Source organism: Phyllostomus hastatus, unplaced genomic scaffold (genome assembly GCF_019186645.2).
Source record: "Phyllostomus hastatus isolate PE091 unplaced genomic scaffold, TTU_PhHast_1.1 phas_scaffold_182, whole genome shotgun sequence".
In the NCBI taxonomy this organism is placed as follows: Eukaryota; Metazoa; Chordata; class Mammalia; order Chiroptera; family Phyllostomidae; genus Phyllostomus; species Phyllostomus hastatus.
The window spans coordinates 233,950-249,054 of NW_025334013.1; the positions used below are offsets into that span (position 1 = coordinate 233,950).

General features: G+C 68.8%; 1 protein-coding gene across 4 annotated transcripts in view; it reads left to right on the top strand.

Annotated features, from left to right (window-relative positions):
- Nucleotides 1-1,063: 1,063 nt before the first annotated feature.
- Nucleotides 1,064-15,105, top strand: part of TTLL10 (tubulin tyrosine ligase like 10) — a 49,278-nt gene continuing 35,236 nt past the window's right edge. The window contains exons 1-2 of one of the 4 annotated variants that reach the window (XM_045859026.1): nt 1,064-1,211; nt 4,783-4,931. The gene's annotated coding sequence lies outside the window, so the exon portion shown is untranslated. Of the gene's footprint in view, nt 1,212-4,782; nt 4,932-15,105 lie in introns of those variants that run through there. The other 3 variants (XM_045859034.1, XM_045859032.1, XM_045859027.1) reach the window with 3 other exon arrangements.

Here is a 15,105-nt window from a genome sequence, read left to right on the forward strand (position 1 = left end):
TCTCAGCGGTTGGGAAGGTGCGGGGGGGGGGGGGGACCCGGGAGAGCCAGCGGGCAGGAGGAGGCCCACCAGGCAGGAGGGACCCAGCCGACGGATGGGGGGGCCTCCCTAGGGGAGGGCGGCCGGCTGGACTCGGCACCCAACTGAAACACCACCCTCACCCAAAGGCCCTCCCAGCCACACCCGACCGGGAAGCCGGCACCGAGGCCCCGCCAAGCTGGTGCCGGGCAGCGCGGGCTCGGCCACGGGGGAGGGGCTGCAGGGGGCGACTCCGTGACGTCCGGCGTCGACGGCACAGCGAGCGGGTGGGAGCACGCAGGGAACGGGCTGCAGAGGCTGAGGGGACACCCGCAGGACCGGGTGCGGGGAGCCCAGCGCGGGGCCCGGTCCCGCCCAAGGAGGGAGGTCGAAGCAGATCGCGCCGCCTCCCCCGCTCCGCTCGCCATGCGCCGGGCCGGCCCACACACGGGATGGGTGGCTTCCGAGGACAAAAGCAAAGCAACGCCGAGGGCCTCGGCCCGGACCTGGCAGCTGTGCCCCGGGCACCGAGGGCGGGTCCTCGTCTCAGGACTCACCACCCTGAAGGGGCACGTGTGGCCGGAGTGACCGGACGGCACTTCCAAGGTTGCTTCCGAAAGGGGTGCAGCTGGTCTCAACCGGGGGGACAGCCCGGTGGGGCGGGGGGTCCTGCCGAGACAGTGCCACCGTCCCGCACGGCGATGGCCGCCCGCTGCCCCGCCAGCCACGGAAGCTGGCAGCCACCTGCCGCGCTCAGGCTCCGCGCCGGGGCGTTTCTCACGCAGCAGCGGGGGACCAACCCAGAACCCGGAGAGCTCAGTGCCCCTGGGCCGGCCTTCTCCCACGCCAGCCAGCCAGCCCTGCCCTCCGGCCCCCAAGGGAGGCCCCGTACCGCGGCCCAGCTTCTGCCCCTGCGGCCCGCTGAAAGGGCCCTCCCGCTTTAGGCCCAGTTACTGTGGGTCCCGGGCGCCAAGCCCTGCCCTGGGCAGATGTGTATTTAGCCAGTAGAGGCTTACAGGACAAAGGCCATGCGAGGCTTGTCACGGCTGAGGAGGCACACTGCAGGGCCACTGGCCAGGGAGGGGCCGGCACGGGGCCGGGGAGGGGGCGTCCAGGCCCCTGACCGTTTGCTGGAGGACTCCAGGTTTCCTGAGGACGGAGAGCAGAGCTGTCCCACCCGGCAGGAGGCGAGGGTGAGGGTCCTCTGGACGTCTGTCCCCTGTGCCGAGGGTGGGGCGGGCCCCGAGCTGGGAGCTGGGCCAGTGGCTGAGGACAGTTCCTGACGCCGGTCTCTGTGTGCTGATGGTGCGATAGGGGCGGGCGGGGGCGTGATTACAGGACGAGGAGCCCCGAGGACCTTCCTGTACCGAGGCTCTGGGCTGGAAAGACGCGGGAGGGCAGCTCTCCTCGAGGCCCGAGACGGGGGGTGGCCTCTCGTCCAGGCTGAGCGGACGTCCAGGCTGAGCAGATGTCCAGGCTGCCAGCGGCCCTGGGCCCTGTGCTCCCCCAGCCTCGGGGGCAGCGTGACCACCCTGCCTCCTCAGGGCAGTGCGGGGGTGGGGCGGGGGGTGTCCGCCTGCAGGCCTCTCCTGGCGGTGCCCACCCCAGGCCTTGCTCACCGTGGGCGGGCTGTGCTGTGGGGACCCAGCCACACAAGTTCAGAGGTCAGGAAGGGCCCGTCCTGGGCCACAGCGGTGGGTGGCTGCTCAGAGCTGGCCCCCGGAGCTGGCCCCAGGTCGGTCAGTGCTTACCCAGGACTCACGCCTGCCTTCCCACAAGGACAGCTCCTGCCCAGCCCAGGGCTGCCCAGGGCAAGGGGGCCTGGCAGGGGTGGTGTTCGGGGTCCAGCCCTGTCCTCTCGCTCACCCCCAGGGCATCTCCCGGGCAGGCGCAGGTTCTGAGAGCCAGGGCCATCCACCCGGTCAAGACCATATTCCCTCTGTTCCCTGGGTGCTAGGCCCGGTCCCACCAAGGGTCCCCCGTCTGCCGGAAGACCACCCCCAAGTTCCCTGGGGCAGGTGCAGAGCACACAGCGGCCTCCCCAGCGCCGACCCTGGAGCAGCTCCCGCTGCGCAGGAGGCAGCTGCCGGCTGGCAGGGACAGGGAGGTGGGGTCCAGCCCAGGAGGGGCCGCGGGAGGCCCTGCAGCTCTGAGCGGGGTCCCCTCGACCACCCTGGAGTGTCGGCCCAGGGGGTCCCAGTGTCCCCAGGGGCGGCACCAAGGGGTCTGAGGATGTGGCTGCCTGCAGAGCTTGGGGGCCGGCCCTCACCCCCTGCTCCTGGCTGAGCCAACCGCCTCCCCAGGTCTGGTCTGGGAAGTCAGCGTACGCAGGGGGCCCAGGTGTGCTCCTCACCTGCCTGGGGCACTGGCTGTCCGACCTCGCCCCTGGCGTTCTACTCTACAGGGAACCGGAGACGGGTGGTCCTGCGACCCCCTGTGGTGGACAGGCAGCGGCCATGTGGCTGTCCGTGAGAAGTAACAGCGGCAAGGGGGAAACACTCACAATGCCGTCTCAAGTGGGCAGAGCCGCACTGGCTTTTAACCAGCATTCACTTATTCGTGTTACGTTTACGGTGTTGAGGCGAAACCTTTGCAAGGCAACTCCCGGAAGTCCTGGTGGTGGTAGTGTTAGAGGAGGGTCAGCGCTGGTGTCATCCTTGCCCGCTCCTCCACCTCCACAGTGGCTGGCCAGTGAGTGACCGGTGAGCGGCCAGTGGGGGGCCAACCCCAGTGCCCAGCTCACGGCCGAGTGACCTCTCTTGAGAGCTGGTGCCTCTGGCTGGGCCTGGGAAGCCCCTCCCCCCGGGCTGGCCATGGTGGCCGGCTCTAGGACAGTCCACACGGCAGTGGACATTGTGTTGAGTGGCTCGTCCTTCCTGGAGGTGGCCAAGGGCTGGGAGCGGCGTGGCCCCTTTCCGGCTCCCACTGGCCGCGGCCTGCACCCCCACAGCCTGTGTGTCAGCGGGAGCGGGGACTGTCACAGGTCCCAGCCCACAGGCTCCGCACGGCCACACTTCGTTCCAGAAGGAGGAGCCCCCGTCGGTCCCCGTGCTGACCCGACGCTGCCCCACGGGTGTCTGTTCCCTCCTGGTCAGCCCCAGGCTGGTCAGCCTTCCAAGGCTGAGAGAACTGGGCATGCCCGGGTGTGTCCTGGGAAGGGTCTTCTCCGGCTCCAGAGCCAGCGGCTGCTCTGCAGGGGCCTCCTGGCCGCCGTGCTGGGGCCCCAGGACTTGAGCAGGGCCAGTGCCGTGTGGACGGGGCACCCACTGCGGCTGCCTCTAGCTCCCTGAACTGCGCCAGGGGCGGGGCCGGCATCTCAGGCTCCGCCTTCCCAGCCGAGGGGTGGACTGTGTCCTCAGTGACCAGGGGGCCAGCGCTGGACCTGGTGGGGGGGCGTTCGGAGAATGTTCGTGCACAAGCACACACATAAGCATGCACACTTGCACACAGGCAGTGCCCACATGTGTGCACGCGCTCATAGTCACATGCATAGATGTGTGCACGCGGCCACACGCACACACTTGCACACTCATGCACATGCTCTCACACACGTGTATGCAACCACAGAGCATGTGTGCACATGTGAACACACATGTGCTCCTAGGCATGCATCCCATTGCACACATGCACACACTCCTCAGTGGCCCTGCTCTGAGGCCCGACAGTGCCCCCACCGCCACCCACCCGTGTTCTGGACCTCCCCGTGGGCGGAAGCCTCACTGTCACACTGCCTTCTCCACTCTGGACACAAGACGGCCCTGCAGGCGGAGCGGGTGGTCCCTGGGGTGCAGGACAGGGTGCTGGGCATGGCAGGCAGTCATCGGGTGCAGACCGACGGGGGCGCAGCCCCAGGACAGTCCGGGCCAGATCGCTGGCCCCTGCCCTGGTGCTTCCTTCCTCCGGGGACAGACAGCGCCTCGACCCCGACCCCTAGGCTGTCTGGGGACGCCGTGGTGCTGGTGCCCCAGCACCACGGCCTCCCTTCGGCCCTGGTGGCCAGACCTGCCACTGGGCAGCGTGTGTCCTCCTGGCCGTCACCCACCGCCCTCAGCCCTGCAGGGATGGGACCTCCCGTCCCTGCAAACTCCTGTATGTGTGTGGTTTCCCCACAGTTCGACCCTTTGCCCTGGCTGGCAGAGAGGGACGCCTCTCTGAGACATCCCGAGAGACCCCTGCTCCCTCCCCGGTGCCTCGACCCACGGGGGACCCGGCTGGGCGGACAGCGGCCACGGCCAGGCGCCGGCCCCGGTCCTCTGCGGTGATGACGCTGCTCCTTTGGTGGCCCTGCGCCCTCCCACATGGCTCCATGAGCGGAGGTCATGCCTGACCCGGGTCTCAAGAAACTCGAGGTCTTTTTACAGGAAACCGGCGTCCAGGCGGGGCCCATCCCGGCGCACTGTGTGACCGTCACCTGGGGTAGGGCCGGCCGGCCAGGCTGTCCCGTCCCCCGTCGTGGCCACAGGACCACCGGAGCTGCATGTGGCCTCTGCCCTGTCCAGCCGCGGGGCCGTGGCCAGAGCTGGGATGAGAACTGTGGGAGTGGGGGGGTGGGGGCCCCCCTGAGGCCCGCTGGCTGCGCTCCAGCGGGGAGTGGGCCCCCGCCTGGTGCCTGCGACCGCTTTCCTCCTCTTCTGCCCTTTCCCCCTGTTCCCTCCACGGCGGCTCTCCTCCTCGCTGTGACCGAGGTGTTGACTCTGAACGGAGAGCCCTGGGCACCCGGTGCAGACAGGCCCGAGACACAAACCTGGTTTCCTCTCGCAGCAGAAGTTAAAAATTATTCAACGCGGAATTCCTGGGCCGTGCTGCGGAGGCCGTTGTACCAGGCGAAGGGTTCCACCGCCTTCCGAGGCCAGTGGGGCCGATAACGCGGCCCGGGGCCGCGGCCGCAGCCGGCGCCGTCTCCCCGGGAGCAGGTAGGACGGAGGCCGATGGGAAGCCTCAGGGGAGAGTTTGTGTCGTGGGGGCTGCGGGTGCCTCAACTCCCCACCCCCCCTGCCGAAGCTTTTCTGTCCCACCTGCCCTGTCCGCCCCCTGCTGGGGCTCTGGGGCATCGGGGCCCCAGCGGGGAGCCCAGGGGCTCGGCCGGTCAGGCCCCAGGGTCCCTTGGAGGGAGTCACAGCAGCCGCGGTTCTGCTCTCTGCTGGGGGTGGGGCAGTGGCTGTGCCCTCAGCACACGGCTGGGGGCTCTGGGAACGGCTGGAGAAGCTGGGCTGGCCGAGACGCCTGCGCAGGCCGGCTGGCCGGCGACTAGAGGTCCCAGGTCCAGTGGCCACTGGGCATTCAGCCCCGTGTGTCCACACAGAAGGCTCGAGGGGACCCACGGCCCCTGGGAGAAGCTGGGGATTTGGCCCTCCGTGGCGTGTTCGGGTGTTTTTGAGCTTTCTGTGGGAAGGACCATTGCAAAGGACTGAAAGTGCTCCCTGGGCCCTAACTGTGGCCCAGCCGGGGGCGGGGGGGGGGCACAGCTTGGGGGCTGCACAGCCAGCCTGGGCCCAGGGAGAAGGGGCAGGCCCGGGGGCCTGGGTTTATGTCTCTTGGACACGGCGATGCCAGGAAGTGCTTGCCGGGAAATGTATTCTGTGTGGCAAGACGCAGGTGTGCCGCGGACGCCCTGTGAGCGTGCGAGGGCGTCCTCCTGGGCGAGAGGAGGACCAGCTTCCGCCCCCAAGGCTGGAAGTCCGTCCTGCCCAGATGCAGGAGCCCGGGGTGTCACAGGGAATGTGGGGGCACAGAAGAAACAAGATGGGGGCCTGGTCTGGAGTGGCCACGTGGGTGTGTCGCCGTGGAGACCTGCCAGGCCAGGAGGGTGGGCACGGTGGGGTGGGGTCCCATGGTGGGAGGTCCCAGAAAACGGGCGTTGTCACGGCAGGAAGGGGCCAGTGGGGATGGTCACGGGGTCATGGGGTCACGGGGTCGCCGGGTCAGGAGTTGCGGACGAGACGAGCAGGAGCGGTGGGCGACGGCCGGCCCTGGACCACCAGGGGCACGGACGCTCACGGCCCAGTGCTGGCTGACCTTTGACTGCGGGTCACCCTAAGACGACTGAGGTGACCCCAGGCCCGAGAGGATGACGGCTGCGCCCAGTAAGCTTCTATTTAATTTCAGGCTTAGTCAGTTGCTCCTGCGTGTGGTTTCACAGCCAGGCGTCTCCAGGACGGACAGCCCCCCCCCGAGGCAGCCTCCCCCCCCCCCCGAGCTCCCCCACCCCCCGTCTGTGTGGACGGACAGCCCTCGTGCTGTTTGCCCCGGGCTCACGCCGCCAGGCCGCCCAGGAGCAGCCCCTGCGTGTCCGAGCCAGGGGTCGCCGGGCACCCCCGAGGACGCGGCAGGCGCTCGCTTCCTCCCACACGCGTGGGCCCCCGTGTCCCCGCAGGGCCGCGTGGCGACTTCTGTTGGCTCCGCGTGCGAGATCACCCCCGGCGTGCGGCGTGCGGCAGCCGCGTCCCCGCTGCACGCGTGTGGCTTTCCCCGGAGCCGACGGTCCCCTTCCCACCTTCGCGCTGGGGGGTTTCCTCTGAGCTCATGGCGGAATCACCCCTAGCCTCACCGGCGGCCCGGCCTGAAAGGCGCGGGTGCCTGCACCTCCCTGATCCGGGGGGTGCGCAGGGCCGGACCCCAGACCGTCCCGGCCTTCACCCTGGAGCTCCCCCTTCCTCCTCCCCGGGCCGGCCTCCCCAGGCCCGTCCTTCCCCTCCCTCAGCTTCCTCTTCTTCTTAAGGAGCATGTTTGCCGCAGCTTCCCGAGAAAGGGCCGGTGGCACACCTGCGGCCTCACAACGCCCCCCTTCGGTCCCCCCGAGGGGCCGCGCGGGGGGCAGACGAAAGCCTGGCCTCCACGCCCCCTCGGATCCTGAGCCTCGTCCCCGCGTACCCCGGCCCCCGGTGCTGGGGGTTCTGCGGGGTCGCTCTCACTTCTGTTCCCCGGCGTGCTCGCTCTTCTTCTGGAAGTTTCTAGGGCCTTCTTTTTGTCCCGTGTTCTGACCGTTCATGAACACGACCTTCCCGTGGGTCACCTGCATCCCCTTTGCTAGGTTCCCAGCGGCTTTTTCAGTCTGGGCGCCCCTGCCCTTGAGTTCCAGGACGTTTTCTCGATTATTAATTTTTACGTCCTCCTCTGGCTGGCCGTTCTCTCCGTCTGCGGTCGGCGTCATCAGGGCCTTTGACCTCAGACTGGCCTCTCACGGCCTTCCCTGCTCCCTTCTCCTGGTCCTTGGACCTGCTTCCCAGGAGGAGCCCGGACTCTGGCGCCCGCCTCTCCTTCCACGTCGGAGCTGGTCGCTCCGGCGGCGGCCACCGGCATTTCCAAGTCACTCTGTCCCCTGAGTGTTCATTTCTCGCCTTTGTCTGTGGTCACGGTGTTTTTTCTTACCTCTCTGAGGACGTTAATAATAAGGTTTTTTTTTAAGATTTTATTTATTTATTTTTAGAGAGGGAAGGGAGGGAGAAGGAGAGAGAGAAACATCAATGTGCGGTTGCTGGGGGCCATGGCCTGCAACCCAGACATGTGGCCTGGCTGGGAATCGAACCTGCAACACTTTGGTTCGCAGCCCACGCTCAATCCACTGAGCTACGCCAGCCAGGGCTAATAATAAAGTTTTTTTAAAAAACTTTTCTGCTTGCACAGTCTGGAAAAACACAGTAATTTTATATTTTATATATTTGTATGTATCACATATATGTATTTTATATAGAGAGAGAATTCCATGTTTCCTTAGAGTCACATCAACTGTCTCAGAGTGAAAACTTCAACAGAGGAAAACACTGCATGAGCCAGGCCCGCAGAAAGAGCGTTGGATTGAGGAAGCGTTCTGGTGTGCAAGGACTCTAGTGCGAGAGCAAGGACTCGAAGTCCACTGTGTCGAGAGCTCTCATCGGCCGTCAAGGACAGACAGGAAACTGTACGTTCAGGCGGGCGAGGGCTGCCTGCAGACAGAGTTCCCATTTCCCAGGGAAGCAGTGGCCACAGACGCAGGGCCGGTCCCTGGGGGGTGCCTGGAGGTGGGCCTCTCGGGGGACAGCACAGGCCGAGGGGCTGAGGGGCGCAGTCGGGGCCTGGCCCCCCTGTCCCCATGAGGGCGGAGCCAGACTGGACGTGGCCTCGCTCACTGGCCTCGCTTTAACCCGGCTGCCTTTTCAAGGCCCGGTCTCACATGAGGAACTGGATCAGGGCGTCACTCAGGAGTTTGGGGGACACGGTCCAGGCACCACGGGGCGTTCGGCGCGCCCCCCATGGAGGGAAGGGCGCGGGCAGCGTGGGGGCAGCAGGGGCAGCTGAGGGGGGCGGGGCCGGCTGACGCGCCGTCCCCGCGGGACCACCAGCGACAACCCGCAGTGAGGAGCTCCGCACCGCTGACCCTTGGGCGCCGTCGCCCAGGTGCGGGTCCATCCACCGACAGACGCACCTTCTTCCGTGAAGACAGCCGGCCTGCGCGGCTGCGGGTCTCACGTCCGCAGTGCGGCCACCGCGCAGCAAATGCGGTGTCCGGGGCCTGTCGTTGTGAGTCCGGGGTGTGGATGCGAAAACGCCGTTTCTGGCCCTCGGTCGGCGGGGCTGCGGGGGGTGAGGGGCCGCCAGTGCCTGAGGCCTCAGCCGCAGGGATGCAGCCCGGGAGGGGAAGGACTTGGTGTCTCTGGGTGGCCACGTGGCGGCCACGTCGCTCGCAGGGTCCATGTGCCCCTGTTTGTACGAAGGAAAGTTGAGTCCAAGTGCCTCTTGCAGAAGAAGCGTCAGGAAGATGCACACGGCCCAATGGGGTGATGAGGTGGGCCCTGGTCTGGTCCCAGGACCCCGGTGTCCCCAGGGGGGGCAGCCTGGGCCTGGCGTCCTTCCCACGTGGGGTCAGTGTGAGGGGGAGGCTGCCCTGTGGGCGGAGTCGCCTGCCCTGCCGCAGGGCCTGTGGGTGCAGCTGGGAGCTGGGCACACGGTGGCCCGGCCCCCGCCCCCACCAGGCCTCACAGACCCCAGCGCCCAGCACCCAGCGCCCAGGGTGGGGGAGGTTCGCCCTGGACTCCCTGTGGTTCCCAGGCCGGCGGGAGGCGGCCAGGCCAGCAGACAACAGTCTGGCGTGTAATGTTTCACTTCCTCCCCTCGTGGTTAACCCCCCCGGCCCTCCCTCTGGCAGGAACCGCGCTGCCGGGGACGGAGCGGGCACCTCTTCCCTCCCGCCTGCTGGTGTGCGTGGGGCCGGCACAGGAGCTCCGGGGCCCTCCACGGTGTCTGTCTGCCTGCCTGTCTGTCTGCCTGTCTGTCCACGAGCTGGTTTGGCTCAGGCCAGGCCTGGGTTCCCTCCCAGGTCTGCTGGACACGCACTGAGCTTTCTGGGGCTGGACCAGGGGGGCAGCGGGTCTGGGGAGTGGACTGTGCCAGAATGTGGGTCCTGCGCTTCGCTGTCCTGCGAAAGAAACATTGAAAAAGATTTGACTCATGTGCACATCTTTGCTGGAGCGTGTGAGACGGCAGTGGTCAGGAGGACTCGGAAGGCCTCTCTCCCTCCCGAGAAGCAAGCCCACCGTGGACAGCACAGCGGGTCCGAGTGCCCACCTCTCCCTCCGCTTCCAGCGCCCTGGTGTGGCTGTGCCCCCGCAGGACCCCCCGCCTTCCGCATCCCCACCCCCCACAGTGAACCCCAGAACAGAGGGCACTTCCTCTCTGTGAAAGCGTCCCTTCCTTCCTGTCCACACCTGCACCCCCCAGGACAGCACCGTGTGGGGCCCGGCACAGCCCCAGGCAAGCTGATAAGGGGCGGGGCAGAGCTCTGAGACGCGTGGGGGTGGGCAGGGTGGGGGATGTGGCCCCGGAGGGCCGGGGCTGAGCAGAGGCCTGGCCGATCACAAGTATTTGGGGGGCTGTGAGTGGAGGACTGTGGGGGCCCCTTGCCCTGGGGAGGAGGCACTGGGGTCCGTCCCGGGTGGGGGGGCTGGGCTGGAAGGTGGGGGTCACTGTGGCCACCTGGAGCGGGACCGCAGCCCAGGACGGGGGCCGGCATGGGCAGCAGCCGGGGAGCACAGGGCGGAGGCCTCCTGCTCCCTGGGCAAACACCCTGAAACCTCCTGGCAGGTGGGACCTAGACACAGAGCCTCGCGCTTCTCTGGTGTGAGCAGACCCTGCCTTTCCCTGCGGGTGCGGAGGGGCGGGGCAGACCGGAGGCCAGGTCCCCCGGTGGGACTCAGCAATCTCTCTCTGCTCCCGGGTTAACTCCAGCACAGGTGCGGGTACGCAAACAAAGGTGGGGCGAAGCAGGCTTAACCCTTTCGGCCCATCCCAGGAGGGGGCAGGAAGCTGGAGCCCGGGCCAGGTGGCCCGTTCGCCCTGGGCACTAGGCCACGGGCTTTGCGGCTCTGGCAGGGCGGCAGCCCCATCCCTCTGAGCACTCACACCTGCCCCCACCCCCAGCCCCGCACCTGTCCACCACCCGGCCCCGCCCCTTCCTCCGCTCTCCAGCCAACAATGCCGGCCGGCAGGGGCTCTGTGGCGGCCTCGCTCTGGGGACCGCCTCACCCGGTCAGGGAGGGTGAGGCGGGTGCGGCGGGTGCGGTGGGTGCGGTGGGTGGGGAGCCCAGCTTTGCGTAAGGAAACTCGAAACCCCGCCAGGTGCACAGGAGACAAAGGCGCTGAGGGAGGAGGCTTGGAGGGGCGGGGCCGTCCTGCGTGGGAGGGGGGATGGGCGGGGATGGAAGGAGGGGCTCCACGGCCCCTGCCCACCCCCACCCCCGCCCCCTGCCCTGCACCTGCGACCTCGGGGGCGCTGGAGCAGGGCAGGCCCCCTCTGGGGCCTTCTCGTCCGGGGCCCAGAGTGACCCCCCCCGAGAGGACCCCCTGAGAAGGGCAGAGCCTGGAAGTGAAAGGGGCTGGGCTGCCCCCACTTCCCCTCCCCCCCCTTCACCGTCAGGGGCTCCCCAGCATCCCCAGCTGTGGGTCCTGCTGGGGCCTCTGCCACCTGCGCGCACAGGTGCACGTGGGGCTCCGGGCAGAGAGGACCCTCCCACCCCACCTGGCCCACCTCAGGCTGGTGGCACGGCCTCTGGGCCGGGCTCAAATGCCCTGCACCTGGAGACGGGGCCAGGTCTCCCATCACAGGAGTCGGCAGGGCCAGGCAGCCACCTCGAGCATCCCGGTGCGGGGAGCTCAGGAGCTCCGACAGGGCTCCCCGGAGGCCCCCGACCCACTCAGGCACAGCCCGGGGCAGGGCCAGGGCCCAGACCCGAACTCCCTGCTGTCCAGCCCCCGGCCAGCCCCTCCCTGTGGCCCTCCCCGGGCCCCTCAGCCCCTGCGTGGCGCTTGGGTGCGTGCGTGCACACTCTCAGGTGCCGCCCGGGGAGGGAGCCAGGGGACAGCCCACAGGACTTGGCCCCATCCTGGGCTCCCGGACGTGGGCACCTCCAGCCTCCCTGCCTGCTGCTCTCTGTGGGCCCTGGGAGGGGAGGGCAGGCCCGAGCAAAGGAGCAAAGGCAGCAGACCCACCCTCCTGGGCCTCACCGGGGCTGGGGCTGTCCTGACCTGCCCTCAACCCCAGCTCCGCCGGCTGCCAGACACCAGCTCCCTCTGTCTCCCACCTTCTCCAGGAACAGGCGGGCGCAGCCGGCTCTCCCCCGCCCTAGGCCGCCTCCGGCAGGAAGCCCTTGCTGACTACCTTCCAGGGCCTCCCGACCCCTCGGGGCTGGCGGGCAGGGACACCTGAGGGGCAGAGGAGGCCAGCAAGGGCAGGGAGGGGAGCCCTGGCCGCAGCTGTGTGCGCGGGGGGGGGGGGCCCTCCCCGAGAGACATCCCCCCACCTGTGGGCCAGCCCGAGCCTCCGGACCCCTGGAGTGGAGTGGATTTCCCAGAAGGCTGGGTTTGGACTTGCACAGTTCAAAGAAGCCTCCCCTCCCAGGGCCTGCGTCGCCCCGCTGACTGCAGCTGGAGCGCCCTGTGCGTCATGGGTGACCTGGGTGACGCAGGTGACAGTTGGGAGGCCCCGAGGTTCTGAAGGCCCCTTCCTGTCAGGTGAAGGCGCGAGAGTCCCCACAGTGGGAGACCGCGGGCCGGGCCTGCAGGGCTGTGGCCGGGGTTCGGGCGCCCGGGCCTCTGGACAGCTGGGGGTCGAGGCGCAGCCCTGAGGGTCGGGGGCTCGTGCACTGCCCCTGGTCTCCTGGTGTCTTGGGTCAGCCAGGGTGGGTGGTCACCGACAGGTGGCTGGACACCCCGGTGCTGCTCCTGGAGCTCAGTAGGGCACCCCGCGTGGTGGCCACCGGCGTGAGGTCCCAGGGGTCAGGGTGGCCCTGCAGCTGGTGGGGCCTGAGGCAGCAGGAGCTGCTTGGAGCTGAGGTGGTCCGCCCTGAGATGGGGCTGGGCCGCACGTCTGGGCCCCAGAAGCAGTAGTGGCCGAGCCTGGGGGGTGGCTCAGACGACCCCGCACCCCTGGCTGCCTGCTGCCTTGTCACAGAAAAGACGAAAGGCGGGGGGGAGGGGCGAGGGGGGTGCAGATGGGAAACTGAGGCTCAGCAAGGAGGGTCAGGCTGGAAGGGGGTGGTGTCCTCGGCACTCTGGGTCCTGCGTGGAGGCCGAGGTGCCCTCTGCCCGCCTGTGTCCTGGGGGTCTGCGGGAGAAGGCCACGTCTCGCCTCTCCGAGGGGCCTGCAGGTGTGCTTGGGCAGGGACCCCGCAGAACAAGACAGGTGTGCTGCCCCCAGGGCCCCGCCCGGGGGCACAGACCCAGAGAGAGCTGCGACCCCCGGCAGCAGGGGCTGGGCCAGGAGTGCGGATATTGAGGTGTGAGTGGCGTGGGGTCCCTGGGGGTCTGGCCCCGGACCACCTTCGTGGGGCAGGTCTGCCCCCCGCCCACAGGGGCTGGGGCCGGGGCAGCAGAGGCCGCCGGGCGGCCCAGGATTCAGCCCAGCCCAGCGCCGAGGCCCTGGTGGGCCTTCCAGTGCAGACCACAGCGCCGCCCTCCCGCCCCCGCGCCTTCTGCTGCCCCCCAGCTCCCAGGCGGCGGGACCGCTGCCCTGCGCGCCTCCGGCCTGCTCTGGCGCTGCAGCCGGGACCAGGGGTGGCAATCCCGGGACCAACTCTCTCCTTCAAAGACCCAGACTCAGAGGGATCTGTTGTCTGGACGAACCCAGACCGCCTCCGGTGGTTCCTCACGGTTTTTCCACTTCACGATGGTGGGACCACAATACACAGTCCGTGGAAACCGCGCGGCGAGTCCGACCCCTCCCTGGCGCTGGGCAGGGCGGGAGCCGGCGCTCCCGTCTGCCGCGCCAACCCGGGGCTCGGCGCGGACGCTCCGCCGAGACCGGGCGCCCAGCGTGGTCTGCGTGCCGAGTTTTGTGTTTTCACCTCCCGCCCACAAAACGCGCCCCCCCCCCCGTGCGTCCTGCTTCTGGTGAGGAGGGGACGGCGAGGACTCGAGATGGAACTCCGGCCACCGTCCGGCCGCAGGCTGACCAGCTGCCGCGAGCACGTGCGCGGGGGGCGGGGCCTGGGCTGCGCCCGCCCCTCGCACGGCAGGTGTGTCTAATGCAGCTTCCCCGGCCGGGCTTGCGGGGTTTGCGGGGACGGAAGCCGGGGGTGCTCCGTGATGGGCCTCCCCGGGCCGTCACGTTGCCCAGCGACAGCGGACGACGAGGACTCGGATAGCTTCTGCCACTCCGCCTGTGGGATTGCTCAGACGGTTGAGGCGTTTCATGCTCGAAAGCCCGCACCTGCCTTGGGCCACAGCCCCGTCCTGGCTGACCGCTGACAGCTGCTCCTGACAGGTGTTGCCACACGCGGTCACGGCTTCGGGGCTGCCCCCCCAGCTCAGCGTTTTTGGGCCCGACAGTCAGGCAGCTCTGCGCTTTGCCTGGATAGTTCCAGAAGCTGGCGTGGCCACGCTCCCCCGCCACTCAGGCCCCGCCCGCCGCCTGCTCTGCAGCTGTGGCCCCGGATGACTGTCAGTCTAGCACCCGGCCTCCCCTACCCGGGCAGAGCCCAGACCCCGCTCCCGGGGCTCCCAGCAGCTGGGCGACAGCACGCGATCGAATGGGTGGGAGGTGGCCCAGAGGCTCCCACGTCCCTGGGACTCTGGCCCAGCCCCCACCCAACTCAGGGGCAGCGTGGGTGCTGGCAGAAATGGGGTGGGGCCACAGATGCCCTCAGGAGCCTCTAGTTTGGGGTGTGAAGGCCCCTGCACCCCAGTGGGATGCAGGGGTCCTGAGGTGCTGCCTGGGGTCACATTCCCAGATGCCCATGTTGAGGGGGGGAGAGGCCACCAAGCCACTGGTGTGGGTGCCAGGACAGCCCTGCACTGACCCCAGACCCGGGGGGCCACCTAGCCCTCCTGCTCCGTCTGGATGGACAGGACATCTGCCCACACCAGCCCTGAGACTCCCCCTCTGACGGTCCCCACTGCCCTCCTCGAAGGCCCCAGGGGTTCGGGACTCCAGGCTCAGCTGTGCACCCGTCCCTCAAGGGGCCTGCCCCTCCCAGGGCCTGTGGATGCCCCTCCCCCCTGAACCTGCCCCTGCCTCCTCCGACGCCCACCCTCAAAACTGTGCTTGGGGAACGGCTCTCCGCAGCCTGCCGCCCGGGGAACTGTCCGCCTCGCGGGCCCTCCCGCACCCTCTCCCCGTCATGGCACCCACCAGGGCCTCTGCACAGGCCCCTGCCCCCTGGACACCCCCGGGGCTGCCCCTTGGACAGGACCCAGCAGGACACTCCTTACTGGGTGGACTACACCCCTCCCTTCCTATGGCAGTTGTCCCTGGCCCCCAGGGGTGCCTGCCCTCCCCCCCTCCTTGGGCCCCACCCACGGCTGCAGGAGTCGCCCTGCCCTGGCCTCCTCTCACACTGTGGTCAGGCCGAGCCAGCCCGGGGTAGCTGCCATGCTCCCGGCTGAGGGGAGCCTCCTGGGGGCCTCAGTCTCCCCCAGGGTCCACCCGCCAGCCCCGTGCCAGCCCCGCAGCCCCCCGACTCTGAAAAAACCCGCCTTGCCCCCCAGCGCCCTCCAGCCAGTGCCCTGCTGGCCTCTCCAACTGCAGAGCGGCCCCTGCCTCCCTCCCCCTCCAGAGCCCACGGCCTGGCTCCTCCCTCCTGCTGCTTGGCTGGTTAAGGTCACAGTGACCTCAGGCTC